The 19,568-nt window shown below is 38.3% G+C and overlaps 1 long non-coding RNA gene across 1 annotated transcript in view; it reads right to left on the bottom strand.

Annotated features, from left to right (window-relative positions):
• Window positions 1-19,505, bottom strand: part of LOC137044577 (uncharacterized) — a 56,717-nt gene extending 37,212 nt beyond the window's left edge. Inside the window, exons 1-2 of the long non-coding RNA XR_010898612.1 lie at window positions 19,344-19,505; window positions 11,498-11,674 (exon numbers count right to left, since the gene is read on the bottom strand). This is a non-coding gene — a long non-coding RNA (uncharacterized lncRNA). The remainder of the gene's footprint in view (window positions 1-11,497; window positions 11,675-19,343) is intronic.
• Between the last annotated feature and the right edge of the window lie 63 nt (window positions 19,506-19,568).

The following is a 19,568-nucleotide window of genomic DNA, read 5'->3' as shown; positions in this document are numbered from 1 at the left end:
TGGTGAGAAGGCCTATCTGCTGCCTGTTGCTTAAAGAAAGAAGAACGAGAAACTGCAAGTGGCCTTTGACCTTAAAAAACAGGAACGAAGACTTAGGCAGAATGCCCAAGGTTTGCCCCAATGCAACATGGTTATTTTTACTGCCAAGCTCCAGAAAGCACAAAAACACCTTAAAAGCAACACAAATTTCAGAACTCATGCACTTGATTTTAACTCTTTAGAGGTCAAACGACAGTTTTGTGACCGTTTTTCTCAGTTTTGTGTGAGGAAATTAGACACACAGAGATAAACATCAGACTAAATAACGCGATAAACATTAACTAAATAACATAAAATGTAACAAAACACCCTATTGTACATTACTGATAGCAAGAAATTAAACAAAACAAAATAAGATATAATCATATATGTGATGTGTCCCAAAGGGACATGTCTTTTACTGTTTTTCACTATAAAGTAAAGGATAATACTTGTAAAAAAATAAAATTCATTTAACATTATTTTACAGTAAAATTACATATAATGTGATGTTAACTTTAGATTAGGGTCCAATTCTCACTATTAACAAACTTCTGCCACAATAAATATGATGAAAATTGGATTGTTTGTCATACAAAATGTATGGCTTCAGATGTAATATGAAAAACTATGAAATATTTTGTAAATCACAAAGGATCATGGGGTTGATTGTACCCATTATGCATGAAAAATCTGATTAATCAATCAAAACAGAGGAAATTTACATACACATAAGGTCTAAATAGTAGTCTTTAATGGTCAACGGTCAAACAAGTCTAAAATGGTCAAACAGAGGTTGAAAAAAGCTCATATAAAAAACAACATTTTAAGTGGACTTCAGGGGGGAAATAAAGTGCTAGAAAAATATAGAAAATTGCTTTTGTTGTGCATGCATGCTCTCCTAATGAGACATAACACGTATACACCCTCTCAAATGCATCCTCTCTCTAAAGCCGACTGAAACACACCTCATTTTGACTTGCACATCTCCAGGGTTTCTGTGGCCAATGCTCCCTGCAGTGTGGCTGCCCAACAGGAGGCATTTACCGTACACTCCACCCTTCCCTAAGTACAAACAATCACAAAAGCACTGATGGCAGTAAACAGAACCAAAGCCACAAACCCACTTCCACCTCCTTCAGTAATGCAACCGACCACAGTCACAGAAACTCAGAGTGCTCCGGCGTCCCGTGCTGCGTCAGGTACATCTGCACACACAATTCACTTTACAAGCCGAAGGAAAGTTGTATTGCTCAGCGCTTGGTCTTTTTGGCACCTCGGTCGTGTTCAAAGTTATGGGCCATTTCAACTTAGTCTCTAAAATTCCTTTGGAGAAATCAAAAGCGTCAAATGTTGACATTCGGAGCTATAAAATGAATGTGATGTTCATAAGAAGAATGCAATAAGAGCTTCATATTGAGGTCTCTGATGATCTCGTGGTCTCTGATATGATTGCAGTTTTTGGTTATATTTCATATCACTTCTGAAACTCTTAAAGGAGACAAATGTGAGCTGACTGCATGGGGACTTTTACTCATGTGACATGAGGATGAGGATCATTTTTGTGTGAAAAATAAATATAAATTTTAGACTTTCAGGTTGAACAATTACATAAGGCTGTCAAATATAGCATTACCAAAAACAAAACAAAAAAAGCACCAAAAATAATAATTTTAAAATTTTGGTTTGTGACAGCATATTACCTTTCAAAGGTTTATTGATTATTTCATGGCTCTTTTCTTCACCAAGGCTGCATTTATTAGATAAATTATAAATGTTTATTAGAGTAAAAACAGTCAAATTGTAAAATATTATTGCAATTTAAAATAACTGTTTTCATTTTAAAGCTGTATTTTCAGCATCATTGCTCCAGTCTTCAGTGTCACATGATCCTTCAGAAATAATTTTAATATGCTGATTTGCTGCTCAAGAAACATTTCTGATTATTATCAGTATTGAAAACAGCTGCTAAATAATTTTGTGGAAACCATTTTTTTCAGGATTCTTTGAGGAATATAACGCTCAAACGAACAGCAATTATTTGAAATGGGAAACTTTTGTAACATTATAAATGTATTACTGTCACTTTTGATCAGTTGAATGCATCTTTGCTGAATAAAACTATTAATTTCTTTTGGGGGAAAAATCTTACTAACCCCAAACTCTTTTTAGTGTAACTGTGAAGCAGTTTTCTCCTACTCGTCTTTTTTGACTTTAGATCTATATTTGAGGAACTCTACTAACACACTCCACTTATCCATTTTCTGTACCTCTCTTTTCCGTTCCTCGAGTCATTCATGGGTAACGTTGGCATTGCAACAGAGAGCTGACATTAAAGTGACTGACTGTAATAAGATATAAAGACTGAAATTATTAGATTTTATTGAAACCGCAGTCATTGGCACAGTAACGCAGTGCTATTCAACTGTGAACGCACAAGGAAAGAGCCAAGACTGCAAGAAATGGCCCTGATTATACTGCACCAACCCACCACAAATATATAACATCCCTACACACAGACCTACAGCAATGCCAACGAACTGAGAGGTATTAAGATTTTGAATGCATAAAGTCAAACAGTGCCAGTTACAGGGGGGTCTGAGGCCTTTAAATAAAGGCAAAACAAAAGGTTTCAAAATCGTAAAAGGAAAATCCTTTTGGCCCTCTAGCAGTTAAAAACCTGTATATTGGCATATTATATTTTGCATATCATTGATGAAACTATGCGTTAATCAAACATACAGGATATTTAGTCTTCAATGAACATGGACAAGCATTTGCTGAATGAATGGAAGTCCTTGTCTCTTCCTGTGTGTTTGTGTGTGGTGTGTGTAGACTGTTTCTCCACCACCTCATTGGCTTTGGGTTTCAAACTCAGTGGCCGCAGCGGTGGTCTGCGCGAGACTCCTTTACCCATCTGGTCTGGAGTGATCTGTAGCTGTGCTCATTGTTTCTGGGCAGGAAAATACCACACAAGCCAAGAGTGGCCGCAGTCGTCCAGACCTGCACGAGGTCGCAGCATTAAAATAACCATGATGACAGGAGGCCACACATGGATCCTCAGGTGGGTATGAGGTTAGGCCATGGTGCTATAGACTCAATAAACTGTAAAAAAAAAAAAAAAAAAAAAAAGAAAAGAAAAAAGGATGTGACTTCTGGACCGTATTGTTTATCCCATCAGAAGACTTTCAGGCACTGCCTAGTGGAAATGACCAAAATGGCTAACATTGCTTACAGCACATTTAATGCTGCCCTTAAAGGTAGGGCAAGCAATTTGTTTTATAAACACTTTTTGTTATACTGGTTGAAACTCTCGTTACATCCTGATAGCAGACAATAGTAGAAGTGTTCTAAATATTAAAACATGTATTGTACATACACACCGATCAGGCATAACATTATGGCCAGGTGAAGTGAATAAGACTGACTTATCTCTTCATCACGGCAACTGTTAGTGGGTTGGATGTATTAGGCAGCAAGTGAACATTGTCCTAAAAGTTGATGTGTTAAAAGCTGGAAAAATGAGCAAGTTTGAAACGAGTTTGATAAGGGTCAAATTGTGATGGCTAGACTACAAAGGGTCAGAGCATCTCCAAAACTGCAGCTCTTGTGGGCTGTTCCCGGTCTGCAGTGGTCAGTATCTATCTAAAGCGCTCCAAGGAAGGAACAGTGGTGAACCAGCGACAGGGTCAAGGGCAGCCAAGGCTCATTGATGCACGTGGGGAGAGAAGGCTAGCCTGTGGTCCAATCAAACAGACCATTGTTGCGTATGGGGCTGCATAGACCAGTCAGGGTGCTCATGCTGACCCCTGTCCACCGCCGAAAGTACCAACAGTGGCACGTGAGCATCAGAACTTGACCACAGAGCAATGGAAGAAGGTGGCCTGGTCTGATGAATCAGGTTTTCTTTTACATCACGTGGATGGCTGGGTGCGTGTGTGTCATTTATCTGGGGAACACATGGCACCAGGATGCACTATAGGAAGAAAGCAAGCTGGATGAGGCAGTGTGATGCTTTTGGCAATGTTCTGCTGGGAAACCTTGGGTCCTGCCATCCATGTGGATGTTACTTTGACACGTACCACCTACCTAAGCATTGTTGCAGACCATGTTCACCCTTTCATGGAAACGCTATTCCCTGGTGGCTGTGGCTTTTTCAGCAGGATAATGCACCCTACCAAAAAGCAAAAATGTTTCAGGAATGATTCGAGGAGAACAACAATGAGTTTGAGGTGTTGACTTGGCCTCCAAACTCCCCAGATCTCAATCCAATCGAGCAAGTCAATCCAATGTGGAAGTCTGATCTATGGAGGCCCCACCTTGAAACTTACAGGACTTAAAGAATCTGTTGCTAATATCTGGTGCCAGATCCCACAGCACACCTTCAGGAGTCTGGAGTCCAGGCATCGATGGGTCAGGGCTGTTTTGGCAGCAAATGGGGGACCAATACAATATTAGGAAGGTGGTCTTAATGTTATGACTGACTGGTGTATCTGTATACAATGATTCGATGTCCTACCTACTGTCCTTTTGCTGCGATCACACCATGTTGTAACAATAAATATTAGATGGCAACCCGTGACTTTCTACCTGTAGCTGTTCACATCCTCTGAATAATGCGTTTCAATGGCAGTACTCACAACTTCAAAATTAAGCTATAGCTCTGTAAGCTGTTTATGTTCATTATTATTGTAATATTATGTGCTTTGAGACACAAGGTAATTTAATACGGTCTCTCGAATCAAGAAGCTTTGCAGACTTTGCTGTGTGCATTCATGTGTTTTGAAGGAAGCGTGGCTTTGGAGACGCTCTGAAGGGAGGGTGGGATCTTTACAAACAATTACAAACGCTGTACCTTGCCAGGTCAGTAGAGGGCGATGTCACTTTGTAAAGAAAAACCTGCATGGCATCACCGAATTCACAAATATATCTTTTTTTTTTTTACTTTAAAATTTTATTTCAGCTACCAAAGCAACATGACAAATGTGATGTCCTAAAAGGGTAATTTCTCCCAAAAATGAAAATTCTGTCATTAATTCTTCACCCTCATGTCATTGGACACCCGTACGATCTCCGTTCATCTTCGGAACACAAATGAAGATATTTTTGTTGAAATCCGATGTCTTAGAAAAGCCCCCATTGACACTCATTTCCTTTCTCAAGACCCAAAAAGGCACTAAAGACGTCGTTACAAAGCCCATCTCACTACAGCGGCTCTACAATCATTTTATGAAGCGACGAAAATAGTTTTTTGTGCGCAAAAAAAACAACAACTAAATAATTACTTATATAGTGATGGGCTGATTTCAAAACAAATCTTTGAACCGTTATGAATAAGCGTATCGATTCATGATTCAGATCACATGTCAAACCACCAAACTGCTAAAATCACGTGACTTTGGCGATCCGAGTCATGAATCGATTCACTGATTCATAACGGTTCGAAGCTTTGTTGCTTCATAAAATGATTGTAGAGCCACTGTAGTGAGATGGACTTTTAACAACGACATTATTGTCAACGAAGGCATTTCTGAACCATCGGATTTCAACAAAAATATCTTCATTTGTGTTCTGAAAATGAATGGAAGATCTGACGTGTCGAACAACATTCGAGTAATTAATGACAGAAATTTCATTTTTGGGTGAACTAAAGAACTAAGACTAAAACTGGAATATAAATTTTTTTTTTTTTTTTTTTTTTTAAATATACACTTGACAAAAACATTACAAAAATTACTAACTAAAATTAAATGAAAATGGAAATAAATATTTATAAAAACTATAATAGTATCTGAAAATAGTAAAATAACAATGGTTTACAGGTGAGTTTCTGAGTTCAAACTGCCAGTCTTCCATGTTTCTCTCTACATCAGCCACATTATTTCATGGAAAGAGACTGTAAATAAAAGGTCATAAGTTGTGCCTCTTGTCTAGATTAATCTGGAATGGCAATAAAAAAAGAAGAGGAATTTACTGGGCAGGGTCTTCTGGATCAGATCAGTGTGTTAGTGGATTTGGAAAGCAAGTTACCGCAGTAATTCTGCCATGTCGTCAGGATCCTGAAGTTTCTTAAAAAACATTCCATTACGGAATTCTAGTCAATGATCCAATTTTGCTGCCGAAGATCGAAAGATTTGTCGATTGCAGTTATCATCCAAATCATGACACATTTGTTCAGATTTATAATTCAGTAACATGTTTTTACTTGTGCAAGCATTACATTTTGTCATCAATTCTGATTCATGTCAGAGATTCTAGTAGAGCAATTTCCAACACGATGCCCGTGGGAAACTGGTAGCCCACATGCAGCCTGTGAGTCGCCAGCAGATCACATTCGATAAATAGACTTCATTTGAATTTTCTTTAATTTCCTTTTTTTCATAATTCTTACATGGCATGAAGAATTACATATATTCTTTCACATAATGTGTATATATATATATATATATATATATATATATATATATATATATATATATATATATATATATATATATATATATATATTAGGGGTGACCCCGAATAGTCGAAGATTCGATGCATCGATATGCGGAGCCTGATTCGACCACCGATCTCACGGTCGAATCTTCGCGGGTGTTATGAAACGAGGATCATACCATTTTGGCAATATGGGGGTGCTCAATATTTTAAAGACGTGTCGCGGCGCTGAGCTGAGCTGAGCATCGGTGTGCGACCCCTTTAAGGGCGCTGAGCTTTGCACCGCCACCGCGCCTTTAAAATTAGAACACGTTCAATGAGTGTACACACACCGGCGGCAGCATTCAGCGCCTGTCCGCGGCCACTCAGGAACCACAGAGCGCTTTCGTGCAGCTCATCTGTCAGTCAATTCAAAATTGAGCTCGCGTGTATATAATGTGCGCGTCAGGTGGCAGTGTGAGATCCTGAGGCGCGCGGGGCTGAGCTTCGCGTACGTCTTCACTCGCTTTAGGCACAGTCGGCTTTAGAACGTGCATGTAAACGCACTCAAAGTGTTCATTTCCTCTCTAGGCAGGTATTTTTTTAGGTTTATTTATCAAAATGTTCTTTTATATATTTGTGTGATGTGGCTTTAACATGTTATGAGAAAACGGTTTATGAATGTTTATCTATTTAAACCTAAATAAGAAAGCCATTGTCAGTTCGTCTGTCAGTTCGTTTGTCAGTTTTGGTCGCTTTATTAAAAGTTGTTGCTGTGTGCAGTGTGTAAAGGAAAATAAAAATAGTTTTACCCTTCTGCTGACAGTGTCGTGCCCCTCCCAACTCATTCACACAGATGATTCGACTATCAGTCGACCATAGAGAGATTCGACAATTCTGAATCGATTGTCAAAATCCTTAGTCGAGGACAGCCCTAATATATATATATATATATATATATATATATATATATATATATATATATATATATATATATATATATATATATATATATATATATATATATATATATATATATATATATATACTCACCTAAAGTATTGTTAGGAACACCATACTAATACTGTGTTTGACCTCCTTTTGCCTTCAGAACTGCCTTAATTCTACATGACATTGTATCAACAAGGTGCTGAAAGCATTCTTTAGAAATGTTGCCCCATATTGATAGGATAGCATCTTGCAGTTGATGGAGATTTGTGGGATGCACATCCAGGGCTCTATTGGGTTGAGATCTGGTGACTGTGGCGGCCATTTTAGTACAGTCAACTCATTGTCATGTTCAAGAAACCAATTTGAAATTATTCGAGCTTTGTGACATGGTGCATTATCCTGCTGGAAGTAGCCATCAGAGGATGGGTACATGGTGGTCATAAAGGGATGGACATGGTCAGAAACAATGCTCAGATAGGCTGTGGCATTTAAACGATGCCCAATCGGCACTACGGGGCCTAAAGTGTGCTAAGAAATCATCCCCCACACCATTACACCACCACCACCACCACCAGCCTGCACAGTGGTAACAAGGCATGATGGATCCATGTTCACATTTTGTTTACGCCAAATTCTGAGTCTACCATCCGTCTTAACAGAAATCGAGACTCATCAGACCAGGCAACATTTTTCCAGTCTTCAATTGTCCAATTTTGGTGAGCTTGTGCAAATTGTAGCCTCTTTGTCCTATTTTTAGTGGAGATGAGTGGTACCCGGTGGGGTCTTCTGCCCTTGTAGTCCATCCGCCTCAAGGTTGTGCGTGTTGTGGCTTCACAAATGCTTTGCTGCATACCTCGGTTGTAACGAGTGGTTATTTCAGTCAAAGTTGCTCTTCTATCAGCTTGAATCAGTCGACCCATTCTCCTCTGACCTCTAGCATCAACAAGGCATTTTCGCCCACAGGACTGCCGCATACTGGATGTTTTTCCTTTTTCACACCATTCTTTGTAAACCCTAGAAATTGTTGTGCATGAAAATCCCAGTAACTGAGCAGATTGTGAAATACTCAGACCGGCCCGTCTGGCACCAACAACCATGCCACGCTCAACATTGCTTAAATCACCTTTCTTTTCCATTCTGACATTAAGTTTGGAGTTCAGGAGATTGTCTTGACCAGGACCACACCCCTAAATGCATTGAAGCAACTGCCATGTGATTGGTTGATTAGATAATTGCATTAATGAGAAATTGAACATGTGTTCCTAATAATCCTTTAGGTGAGTGTGTGTGTGTGTGTGTGTGTGTGTGTGTGTGTGTGTGTGTGTGTGTGTGTGTGTGTGTGTGTGTGTGTGTGTATTTATATATATATACAAAAATTGTTTATATATACATATACAGGATCATGTGACACTACAGTAGACTACAGTAATGATGCTTAAATTCAGCTTGGCATCACAGGAATAAATTACATTTTAGAAATATTGAAAAAAAAATATTGTACAAATATTTCACAATATTACTGTTTTTACTCTATTTTTGATTAAATAAATAAACCCTGGGTGAGCATAAAAGACTTCTTTCGAAAACATTTTTTTAATTATCTATTTTTGTGCATGTAAACTTAGTTTGGAGACTACAGCTCCAGAGAGAGAAAAAATAAATCACCGAAGATGAATGATGTACAGTGTAAGCGGAACCGATCTGCACACCCAACATCTGACAGAGAAAGAATATGAGCTGATGAGAAACTAGTGTTGATGATCACTTCTGATGCTCTGATCAATAACTGGAATGACTCTGATGTGAGACTGAATATTAATTTCATTGCTTCTAAATCAAAGGATCCTGTCAAAGCTTCTGAACAGGGCACACACAAGCACAGCACAGGGCATGTACACACACTCATCTTAGTGTTGGCTTCAGATGAGAGCTGGTTTGGTTAGCAGGTGTGTGTGAGCCAGACAAAACTCTTCTGGCGCCACTCACGCATTTCCAGTGTGTGACTGCCAACCACCCCCCCCCCCCCCCCCCCCCCCCCACTTCCTCTCCTGTCAATCATCAACCACCACACACTAGTACATACTCAAATAGACACACACACTCCGATCCAACAAAAACTCTTCGAGCAGAAGTGTATGTTCATAGGCTGTAGTGTAGAGCTAGTAAGGCCAGGTATGCGTCAAATGTCAGTTATGAAAAAAATAATCAAAAATATCTGCGTTTTCTAGTTTGCCCTTTTGATCCTCCTGTTACAGATGACGTGTGTCATTACGTCAATGTTAAAATACTTTCTCCTATCACAGCTTCATATACAGAGACAGTTTGTAGGTTGAGTAGACTGGGTAAACCCAGCCTGCAACTCCAGTCGGGAAACCTGTACATTAATTTCTACTGCTTCTGTTACATTTTTGCAGGAACCAATCACAGACTGGCTTAGCCACCTGACATGCAATTGGCGGGTTTAACACGATGGCAGATAGAGAAGTGATGGATCAATGGTCTGATTGGTTGAAGGACTACACAATTGCATACACAATCATACAAATAATGCCCGTTGGTCATGTCTCTTGTGCAGCAGAAAATACAGAGCAGACTCCCAGATCAATGTTCAATTTTAAATTGAGCTTGCTCTGGTGATAGCCCGACAATAGGTTGAGCATCACTCACACTCATAGATGAACGGCATTCAGAATTGAAAAAAACATGTTAATTCTAATTAAATTCCTGAAGTTCACTGCATGCATAATTATTATGCAAGTTGATATTCTGACCATATGTTTTTTTTCCAAGAACATTTTACCAATTCCAAACCACATTTATATTAATATATACTATTGATTTCGTATTTAATAATTGATAAGTGATATATAATTGTTAAGCAAGGCTGGAAGTGAAAAACGCCTTGTATTCAGTTACCAGGTTAACAGAAACTGAAGCTAATTTTTTTATAGATTTGGAAAGAAACATGCCAAAACATTGTTGTGGAGATCTTCATATAATAAAAACCCAAAAGTATATTTTCTACCAACGATCTGAATTAAAAATAATAATAATAATAAAAATAGAAAAATACAAGAAGACTGCAGTGGACAGAAGCCATTCAAAAATTGTTACTCATCATCATTACAATTTCAAATGCTTTCTGCAGGTTTCTACGTGTGTGTGTGTGTGTGTGTGTGTGTGTGTGTGTGTGTGTGTGTGTGTGTGTGTGTGTGTGTGTGTGTGTGTGTGTGTGTTTGTGTTTGTGTTTGTGTTTGTGTGTGTGTGTGTGTGTGTGTGTGTGTGTGTGTGTGTGTGTGTGTGTGTGTGTGTGTGAGCCTGTTTATGTGGTTTATGAGGACACAAATTTGTATAACTACATGGGTATTACACTGGTATTACTCTATAAATGTGGTTTATGGGGACATATCAAATGTCCTCATAATTCAAATGGCCTTAAAAAAATACTAAATGATGTTTTTTTGAGAAAGTAAAAATGCAGAATGTTTCCTGTGATGGGTAGGTTTAGGGGCAGGGGCAGTGTAAGGGGATAGAAAATACGGTTTGTACGGTATAAAATCCATTACGCCTATGGAGAGTCCCTGTAAACCACATAGACCAACATGTGTGTGTGTGTGTGTGTGTGTGTGTGTGTGTGTGTGTGTGTGTGTGTGTGTGTGTGTGTGTGTGTGTGTGTGTGTGTGTGTGTGTGTGTGTGTGTGTGTAAAGTACTCCATCAACCCATGCGTTAAAAAGAGAACAGGAAAAAAAAGGGATAGAAGATGGAGAATTTTCTGACCGCATGCAGGCGTCTGGCTTCCTACTTAGACACTGTGTTTAAGCCATCGCTGCATAAAGAACAGAGGCCTTCAAAAGTCACTGGCTTCCCATTGGGCCACAAATGGTCACAGCGACCAGTGGCCAATCTTAAACCGCTGTGACCAGCAGGGGAAGTGAGATCATGCGCCACGGCTTGGCACAAGGGCGTCCGAATACCCCTCGCCACGCACATGTGGGCCTGTTAAACATGGTGGGCGGACCACAGCTCTCCTTAATGCATCCCAGAAAGCCCTCAGCCTGTACGAAGCCCTTTAAAAACTCCCGTCTCTTCCAGTTACGGCTGCTTACTTACTGCGGTTAATATTCCCATCCAACTCCAGCAAGCTCTGATTCAGCTCTCAGAAGCTTGATTTTCCGTGCCGCTTCATCCTCCCGGTCGGGCTGATTCAGGATGTTTCCACACAGATGAAAGAGCGTGAGCTTCAGCAGAGATGATATAATCGTTTCCAGCTCCCGCTGGAAGGATATCCTATGATCACACAGACAAAAGGGAGAGAAGGAAGAAAGACATGACAAGTGAGCATTAAGACAAACAGACACATGGTTCATTGGCATGCTGAGCTCCTCTCTGGCAGCGTGCAGTGAGTTTATTCATTTACATCATCTGAGAAGGTGAAACACTTTTCCACGTAGCCATGACCTTTTGGGCAGGCTCAAATTTTAGAAATATAATGCTATAGAGTTCAGAGAGTTGGGTAGAAAGGTCGCATTTGTGACAATATCACTGCATGCAATATACATGTTGCAACCGGAGACTCGACTCATAATTGATTTCAGTAGTGTTTGCCAATAATTTGTTGCTAATCTAAACCTGTTATACTGTAATAAGCATAAAAATACATAGTATAAAGAAATATAAGTAGAATAGTCATTTTTTAATTATACTATTGGATACTGAATGAATTTTATTTATAAACTACATCTCTTTTGCTTCATATATACTGCAATGCCTTTTTTTCCTGTGAACCCGAATAAGTTGGCAAAACTCAAAAAAGGTGGTTGAGGTAATCAGTTACATCCATTTTTATAAAAGTTAAGAAATTCAAAGTTCAATTAAGCCGAATTGCCATGATTTTATTTTAATTGCTCTTAGCTTGAAATATTTAAGTAAGCAAATTCCTACATTTAACTTAAAAAAGAATGTAATCTCAACTTAAATATTTTAATAGAGGAAACTTTAGCTTTAAATACAGCTTAATTGGTAACATAATGCTTCGATAGCCGTATATATTTTTAAGAGACCACTTTTTTTCAATGTTAAGTGGTCTCTTAATTTTTTATTTATTTAATATATTTTTATAAAATATTTATTTTATAAATAGTTGTCAAATCAAGCTCATGCTCAGGTCGTCATCATGATGGTAACCCCTCCCACGACATGATCTAAAAGGGTTGTTCATAGTCTCTTAATGACTAATGGGTGTGTTTTGGGCGTAACGTGCAATAAACCAATCAAAATCTCTTCTCCCATTCGATTTAAAAGCCAGTTGCGCTTGCATCATGGCAGATTGGCTATTTACACAGCGAAATTTGTGAGCGGAAAGACTGAACGCTTCACCAGAGAGGAATCCTTTTATTTTTAATATTTAAATGTGTGTGTGCGGCTGCGCGTCCCTGTGTGTGTAATGAGGAGTGTATGTGCGTTGTGCACCCGCCTAACGGCTCATATTACTAACACACCCTTTAAATAACAAAAAAAATACTGCGCTACTGACTTTAGACCAGGTTTTTGTTGGTCAATGGTGCAGTCGTTTTCAATTCCTCAAAATAGCAACGAGGCAACAATGTGCCTGAACACATCTTTCACGCTTTCAGACCAACACACCCATGAGCAGATGGGTGCGAGTGCGTTGGCTATTTAAACAAAAGTGGCGCAGGATGTGAAAACGAGAACTGTCTGCCTGAAACTAGCAAAAAACACTTGCGTGATGCTTGCCGTTGCATTGCGCTGGGTGTATGATGATAGGGCCCTACATTTGAGCATTTACTATCCCTTTAGTGTGCTATGGCAAAACTCTTAAAACTAGTTCATAAAACTCAAATCAATGAAATTCTCAAAATAATTTGATTGAACTAATTTGTTTAATTTAAGTTGACCCTACTTCAACCAATTCATTAGTTTGAGCATTAAGGATGTCTGTTGGGAAATCGAGCTAGTTCGTATAAGTTGGTTTAGAATAGATGGTTAACCTGGTCAAACTTTGTCAAGCAGATTAATTGTGGATGGCAGAGCATCTTGAACCAGTTGATATGACCAGGTTTTATCTGTACCCATAATAAAAGGAAATATAAATGCCCAGTGTTTTTAAGGGGCCCAAGGCGAGATCATGAAGTTTCTTTATTGTGTGTATACATTTTATATAGTGCAAGACAATCAATGGAACAATACACAAATCAGGGCAGAACTATAAAAACCAAAAATGCCTAAAAGTTAGCGAAAGTCAGGTGCAGTAACGTGAAAACAAATCTCTCTCATGCTCCATTTGATCCGATATATGAATCCTTGAGCTAAATGTTGGATCGATAGGAAGGTCTGTTCGCACACAGCTGTGTGTCCAGAGGCTGTCGGCATGACCTAAGAGCCCACAACGACTTACTGTGTAAAAACAGTAATTAATAATTTTATTCAGCAAGGATCCTTCTAATTGATCACAGATATACATTTATACTGTTACAACAGATTTCTTTTCATTAAAGAATCCTGGAAAAAAGTAGTATGATTTTCAAAATAATATTAGGCAGCACAACTTATTATTGATAATAATAATAACAAATGTTTCTCCAGCAGCAAATCATCATATCAGAATGATTTCTGAAGGATGTGACACTGAAGACTGGAGTAATGACGCCGATTTATATTTACGTTTGAATAATATTTAATTATATTACTGTATGTTTTGGTCAAATAAATGCAGCCTTGCTAAACACAAGAGACTTATTTCAAAAACACTCTACACTGAGCCCAAACTGGTGCAGTATATGATATTTCAGACTGTGGCCCTTGAGAAGTGTGTTGCTTGCAGGCCTTTAGCTGAAGTTAGCTCTATCACCGTCTCAATCTTTGGTGTGTGTTGTGCACATCTTGTGTTGAAATCTAAGACAGAACCTCATGCTTCTTTTGTTAAAGATTAAGGGATCTGAGAATGTAAATATTTCCAGCTGATGAGCCGAGCTGAAAGAACCAGGCTGAAATCAAAGCCCACGGCAATGCCTTCAACTGTCCTTATAATGGAAAAACAGCAGTAAACACACACACACACACACACACACACACTTCTCGTTTACTATCTTTGTGGGGACTCTCCATGGACAATGTTTTTTATACTGTACAAACTGTATATTCTCCCTACCCAACCTTTTCTGCATTTTTCAAAAAATGAGTCGGTGTACACTCCCCACCAGGTTAAAAAAAAGATAAAACACACACACACACACACGCTTGTTTTTGTGACATATGGGGACATTCCATAGGCGTAATGATTTTTTATACTGTACAAACCGTAGTTTCTTCCCCCTTGCACTGCCCCTGCCCCTAAACCTACCCATCACAGGAAACATTCTGCATTTTTACTTTCTAAAAAAACTCATCCTGTATAATTTATAAGCATTTTGAAAAGTGGGTACATGGGTAATGCCCTCATATTTCACCCTCTCCTGGTACCCATGTCATTATACACATTTGTGTCCTCATATGTCACAAAAACATGCCCACACACACACACATACAATGTGTTTTCATGTTATAGGGACTTTCCAGACATAATGATATTTATTCTGTACAAACCATATCCTCTTCATTAAACCTACACATATCAGAAAACATTTTTACATTTTCAAAAAAAACATCAAAAACCTCCCCACAAGGATAAGGAGTTCGGATATAGCCATCTTTGTAGAAACATTTTGTCCTCATAATGTTGAGTTTACCTGGCCACCCCCCCCCCCCCCCTCACACACACACACACACACACACACACAAACTTTTTCTGCTTGATTCTGCTATTGATGTTACATGGCGCCCCCTATTGACAAGCACCTTAAAATCATTTTTGAGTGAAAACAATGAGAATCAGGGTCTAAAAATCACAGACTGATCTCTTGCTAGAATACAAAACATCCAAAAATGTTGTAAGAAAGTGTAGTTTATATTTATATACATTTATATTGTGTGTTTTATGTGTATGCATGCGGGTAATTTATGTATAGTATACTTCTATTTTATTTTATTGTACTTAAACATTTTACGATTTGTAATGAAAATATTTTGAATGATTGATATGACATTTTTGTTTGAAAAAACAAAAAAATAAAACCCAAGAGACTAACATGACATCATATCCTATTAGGTGCATACTTAAAGCATAGAGTGCCTGCAAATACAGACAGACAGACAGACAGACAGACAGACAGAAGTAAAGACAGACAGACAGACAGACAGACAGACAGACAGACAGACAGAAGTAAAGACAGACAGACAGACAGACAGAAGTAAAGACAGACAGACAGACAGACAGACAGACAGACAGAAGTAAAGACAGACAGACAGACAGACAGAAGTAAAGACAGACAGAAGTAAAGACAGACAGACAGACAGACAGAAGTAAAGACAGACAGACAGACAGACAGAAGTAAAGACAGACAGACAGACAGAAGTAAAGACAGACAGACAGACAGACAGACAGACAGACAGAAGTAAAGACAGACAGACAGACAGACAGACAGACAGACAGACAGAAGTAAACACAGACAGACAGACAGACAGACAGAAGTAAAGACAGACAGACAGACAGACAGACAGACAGACAGACAGAAGTAAAGACAGACAGACAGACAGAAGTAAAGACAGACAGACAGACAGACAGAAGTAAAGACAGACAGACAGAAGTAAAGAAAGACAGACAGACAGAAGTAAAGACAGACAGACAGAAGTAAAGACAGACAGACAGAAGTAAAGACAGACAGACAGAAGTAAAGACAGACAGAAGTAAAGACAGACAGACAGACAGACAGACAGACAGACAGAAGTAAAGACAGACAGACAGACAGACAGATTGATTAAAGTCAGTTGATTTGCTTGGGTTCCTCTGGGAGACAGAAAGTCGCTGTTACCCACAATGCTCTCTCTCTTTCGATGTGTGCTGTAATTACTTTTAATAGGGAATTTATTGAGGATGAGTCTGCATATTGATGCTATCAGTGAGCAATCATCTCTGTGGCTTTCTTTTAGAAATATTCAAATTAACCTTGCCAACGCAAATATCCCATGTGACAGGGTCGGCAGGACTGCCCATACATTACACTAGTGTTCAAATACAAAGTGTTTTGGAGTTTCTCATTTTATAGGGATGATTATGGAAATATACGAGTGCCCCTGGGACACAAGTAATGGCAGTTCCGAAGCATAAAATCAGTCCGGAGAATTATGTCTGATCAGATAAGTTTAAGATTATACTGATGCTCAGCAGGGCCTTGAGCTGCTGACGTGAGATGTGCGTGTGATTCAGATTCTACACGGGCTCTTGTGTGTCAATATGGAGAGTGTGTTTCTACAACAGTATCTTGGAAACATCCATCTGGAGACATCGATTTTGCGGAGATGTGGATCATACAGTAACGCAAACATTTTAAAAAGTTGCTCAAAGTTATTACATTTTGTCATCATAACACTGTTTATATTGGCAGAAACAGGTGTGCAAAGCAGGGTAAGATGCATTCTGGTCTATAATGCTCGCAAAGACTACATTTATTTGATCAAACATTTAGTAAAATATTGTAAAATATTATTACAATTTAGTGTTTTCTGTTTGAATATATTTTACAATGTAGTTTATTTCTGTGATCAAAGCTGAATTTGAAGCATAATTTCTCCAGTCTTCCAGTCAGAAATCCTTCAGCTATACTAATTTACTGCTCAATTATTATTATCAATGTTGAAAACATATGCTGCTTCATATTTTTGTGGAAACCGTGATACTTTTTTTCCAAGATTCTTAATTGGATAAATAAGTGGTTCAAAAGAACAGCCTTTATTTGAAATGGAAATAGTTTCTAATGCAAATATTTTCACTTTGAAGAATTTAGTGCGACCTTGCTGAATTAAAGTATTAATTTCTTTAAAAAAATAAAACATTCGGACTGGCCCCAAATGTATGAATAGTGTATATAAAATACATTTATATGGGTGCATTTCAAACACATCTATCAGTAAAGCATATAGACGTGTAAAGCTCAAAAATTCTGTTCATCTGCAGAAACTTTATGCTTTTCAAGTTTTAAAAGTCTTTCTTTGACCTTCCTTAGATTCAAATTTGAACTCTGCATCCTGTTTGCTACCTCAATTCAAATTAAGGAATTTAAATTGAATTTTTAACTATCAGTTTTAACTTCCATTGATAAGGCTGAAAAAGAGTGTTCACTGCAGTAGCTATTTCAGGGATTATTTTCATAAACATGCACAAATCATGGTATCACCAAAAGCTGTCTGATGCTTGATAAGCAGGCCACCTGACAATAATCTCTCCCTGTGTCCCAATGTCCACACTATCCATTCTAAATAGTATGTGAGATTAGAATAAGTGTCTCCCAAAGCATAGTATGTTGAAAAGAGTATGCCAAAAGTCCCTGGATGGTCTACTATTTCCAGGAGATTCGTGTGGATCCATACACACTAAAGGCTAATATTGCCCACAACACATTGTGCTTTGTAGGATGATTTATTCTGCATTCACATGCTATCAGAATTATCGTGAATACTAGTTTCCTAGTTAAAATTAGGACACAAATGCACTGTGAAGTCATAATTTGAATACGATAAGCTCGTATTTACGCTTCAGAAGTGAAGTAGTCTGATAGCACGTGAAATTAGCATAGTTCAGAACTACAAACAAAAGATAAAATTGGTTAAAAAAACATGCAATACTATAGATAAAGAGACTTATAATAAATACAAATATTTCTTTAAATGTTATCCGTGTTATATTTCATCTCCAACCGATATTTAAAAAGATCCGTTTGGCCTTTAGCTTTTAAATGCATCATTATGCATTAAAATGAGGACAATCTCCACAGGAAAGACCCCCTGACTGCAGATCAACATGCTACTTCATTGCTCTCCGATACGGTTGGAATTTAAATAAAATTAAATGAAATGTGAAGGATTGTGACAAGATGAATGTCCGTTTACGGTGGCAGCTTGCAACAACTTAAGATCCCATTTTATGGCATGATAGCATATCCCAAAGATCGTCTATCATTCTGCTATACATACACAAAAGTATGTACTTTTTCTTCACACAAAAAAACAAAAAGAGTACTTTTAGGCCGTAGTATAAGTAGGCAAACTGCATCCGAAATCGCATACTTCCCTACTATATAGTAGGCAGAAAACAGTATGTGACAAAAGAAGTTTGAGTAAACAGTACTAATGAAAAAGTAGGCAAAAAGTACCCGGATGGCCTACTTCTGGCGAGATTCTGAAGTGTGCATTCGATAAACACTTTACTATCCCTTGAGGCCACTGGAGAGGATTTGTGAATGGCAGTGAAGCAACACAACTGACGGGTCACATGATAATGACAAAGCGAATGTAGTACATCCAGATTACATTCATACTACACACACTCATACTATATAGAACATATTTTTTAGCAGTTGTGAAGTATTTACTTAATCAAAATAAGTACCTGCTCTATAGAGTATGCGATTTTGGACACTCCCTTGGTGGGTAACTAAGCTGGTGCAGTCAAAGCTTTGTTTGGTTTGGCCTGTTTCAAGCTCATGCTCATAGGCAGTGGAAATGAAAGAAATAGTAATTAGGGAAATGGAATGATTTTATTGGCTGTGTTTCTATACCAAGTTACAACCCAGATGTCAGGCAGCTGAACACACTGGGGCTCGTCTGCGCCATGAAGCAAAATGGAGGATGCATCCATTTATCAAACAACATACAGTTTATGTAGTTTGCTGATGATATCCAGCTGATTGACCTACCATTAAGAAAACCTGTTCAACCAGGAATAATAGTGTACTGTTTTCTGAATACTGTCAATGTACAGTATGCCATACACAATGTTTAAATGTTGTCTTTTGAGCAAATATGTAATTTGACAGCCTGATCAAATCATGAAAAATCTTAATACCTTGAGAAAGCTATCTGGTAGAATGATCAGAAGGGCAGATGCTTGCTGGTCCTTCCTGGATGTACATGACTAGAAATATTTCAGAGCATTTTGAGTCAGACACTTGAGATGAACATGCCATGTGATTAATCACTCTGGAGCTAGTTGGCTAGTTAGCATGACTCATTTAGCCCCTGCTGGTAGATGTGAGTATGTCTCGACTAGGCTGCATTTATTTTTATCAAA

Source organism: Pseudorasbora parva, chromosome 17 (assembly GCF_024679245.1).
Source record: "Pseudorasbora parva isolate DD20220531a chromosome 17, ASM2467924v1, whole genome shotgun sequence".
Classification (NCBI taxonomy): Eukaryota; Metazoa; Chordata; class Actinopteri; order Cypriniformes; family Gobionidae; genus Pseudorasbora; species Pseudorasbora parva.
The sequence above is the reverse complement of the archived record's forward strand: the minus strand, read 5'-3'. Positions and strand labels throughout refer to the sequence as shown.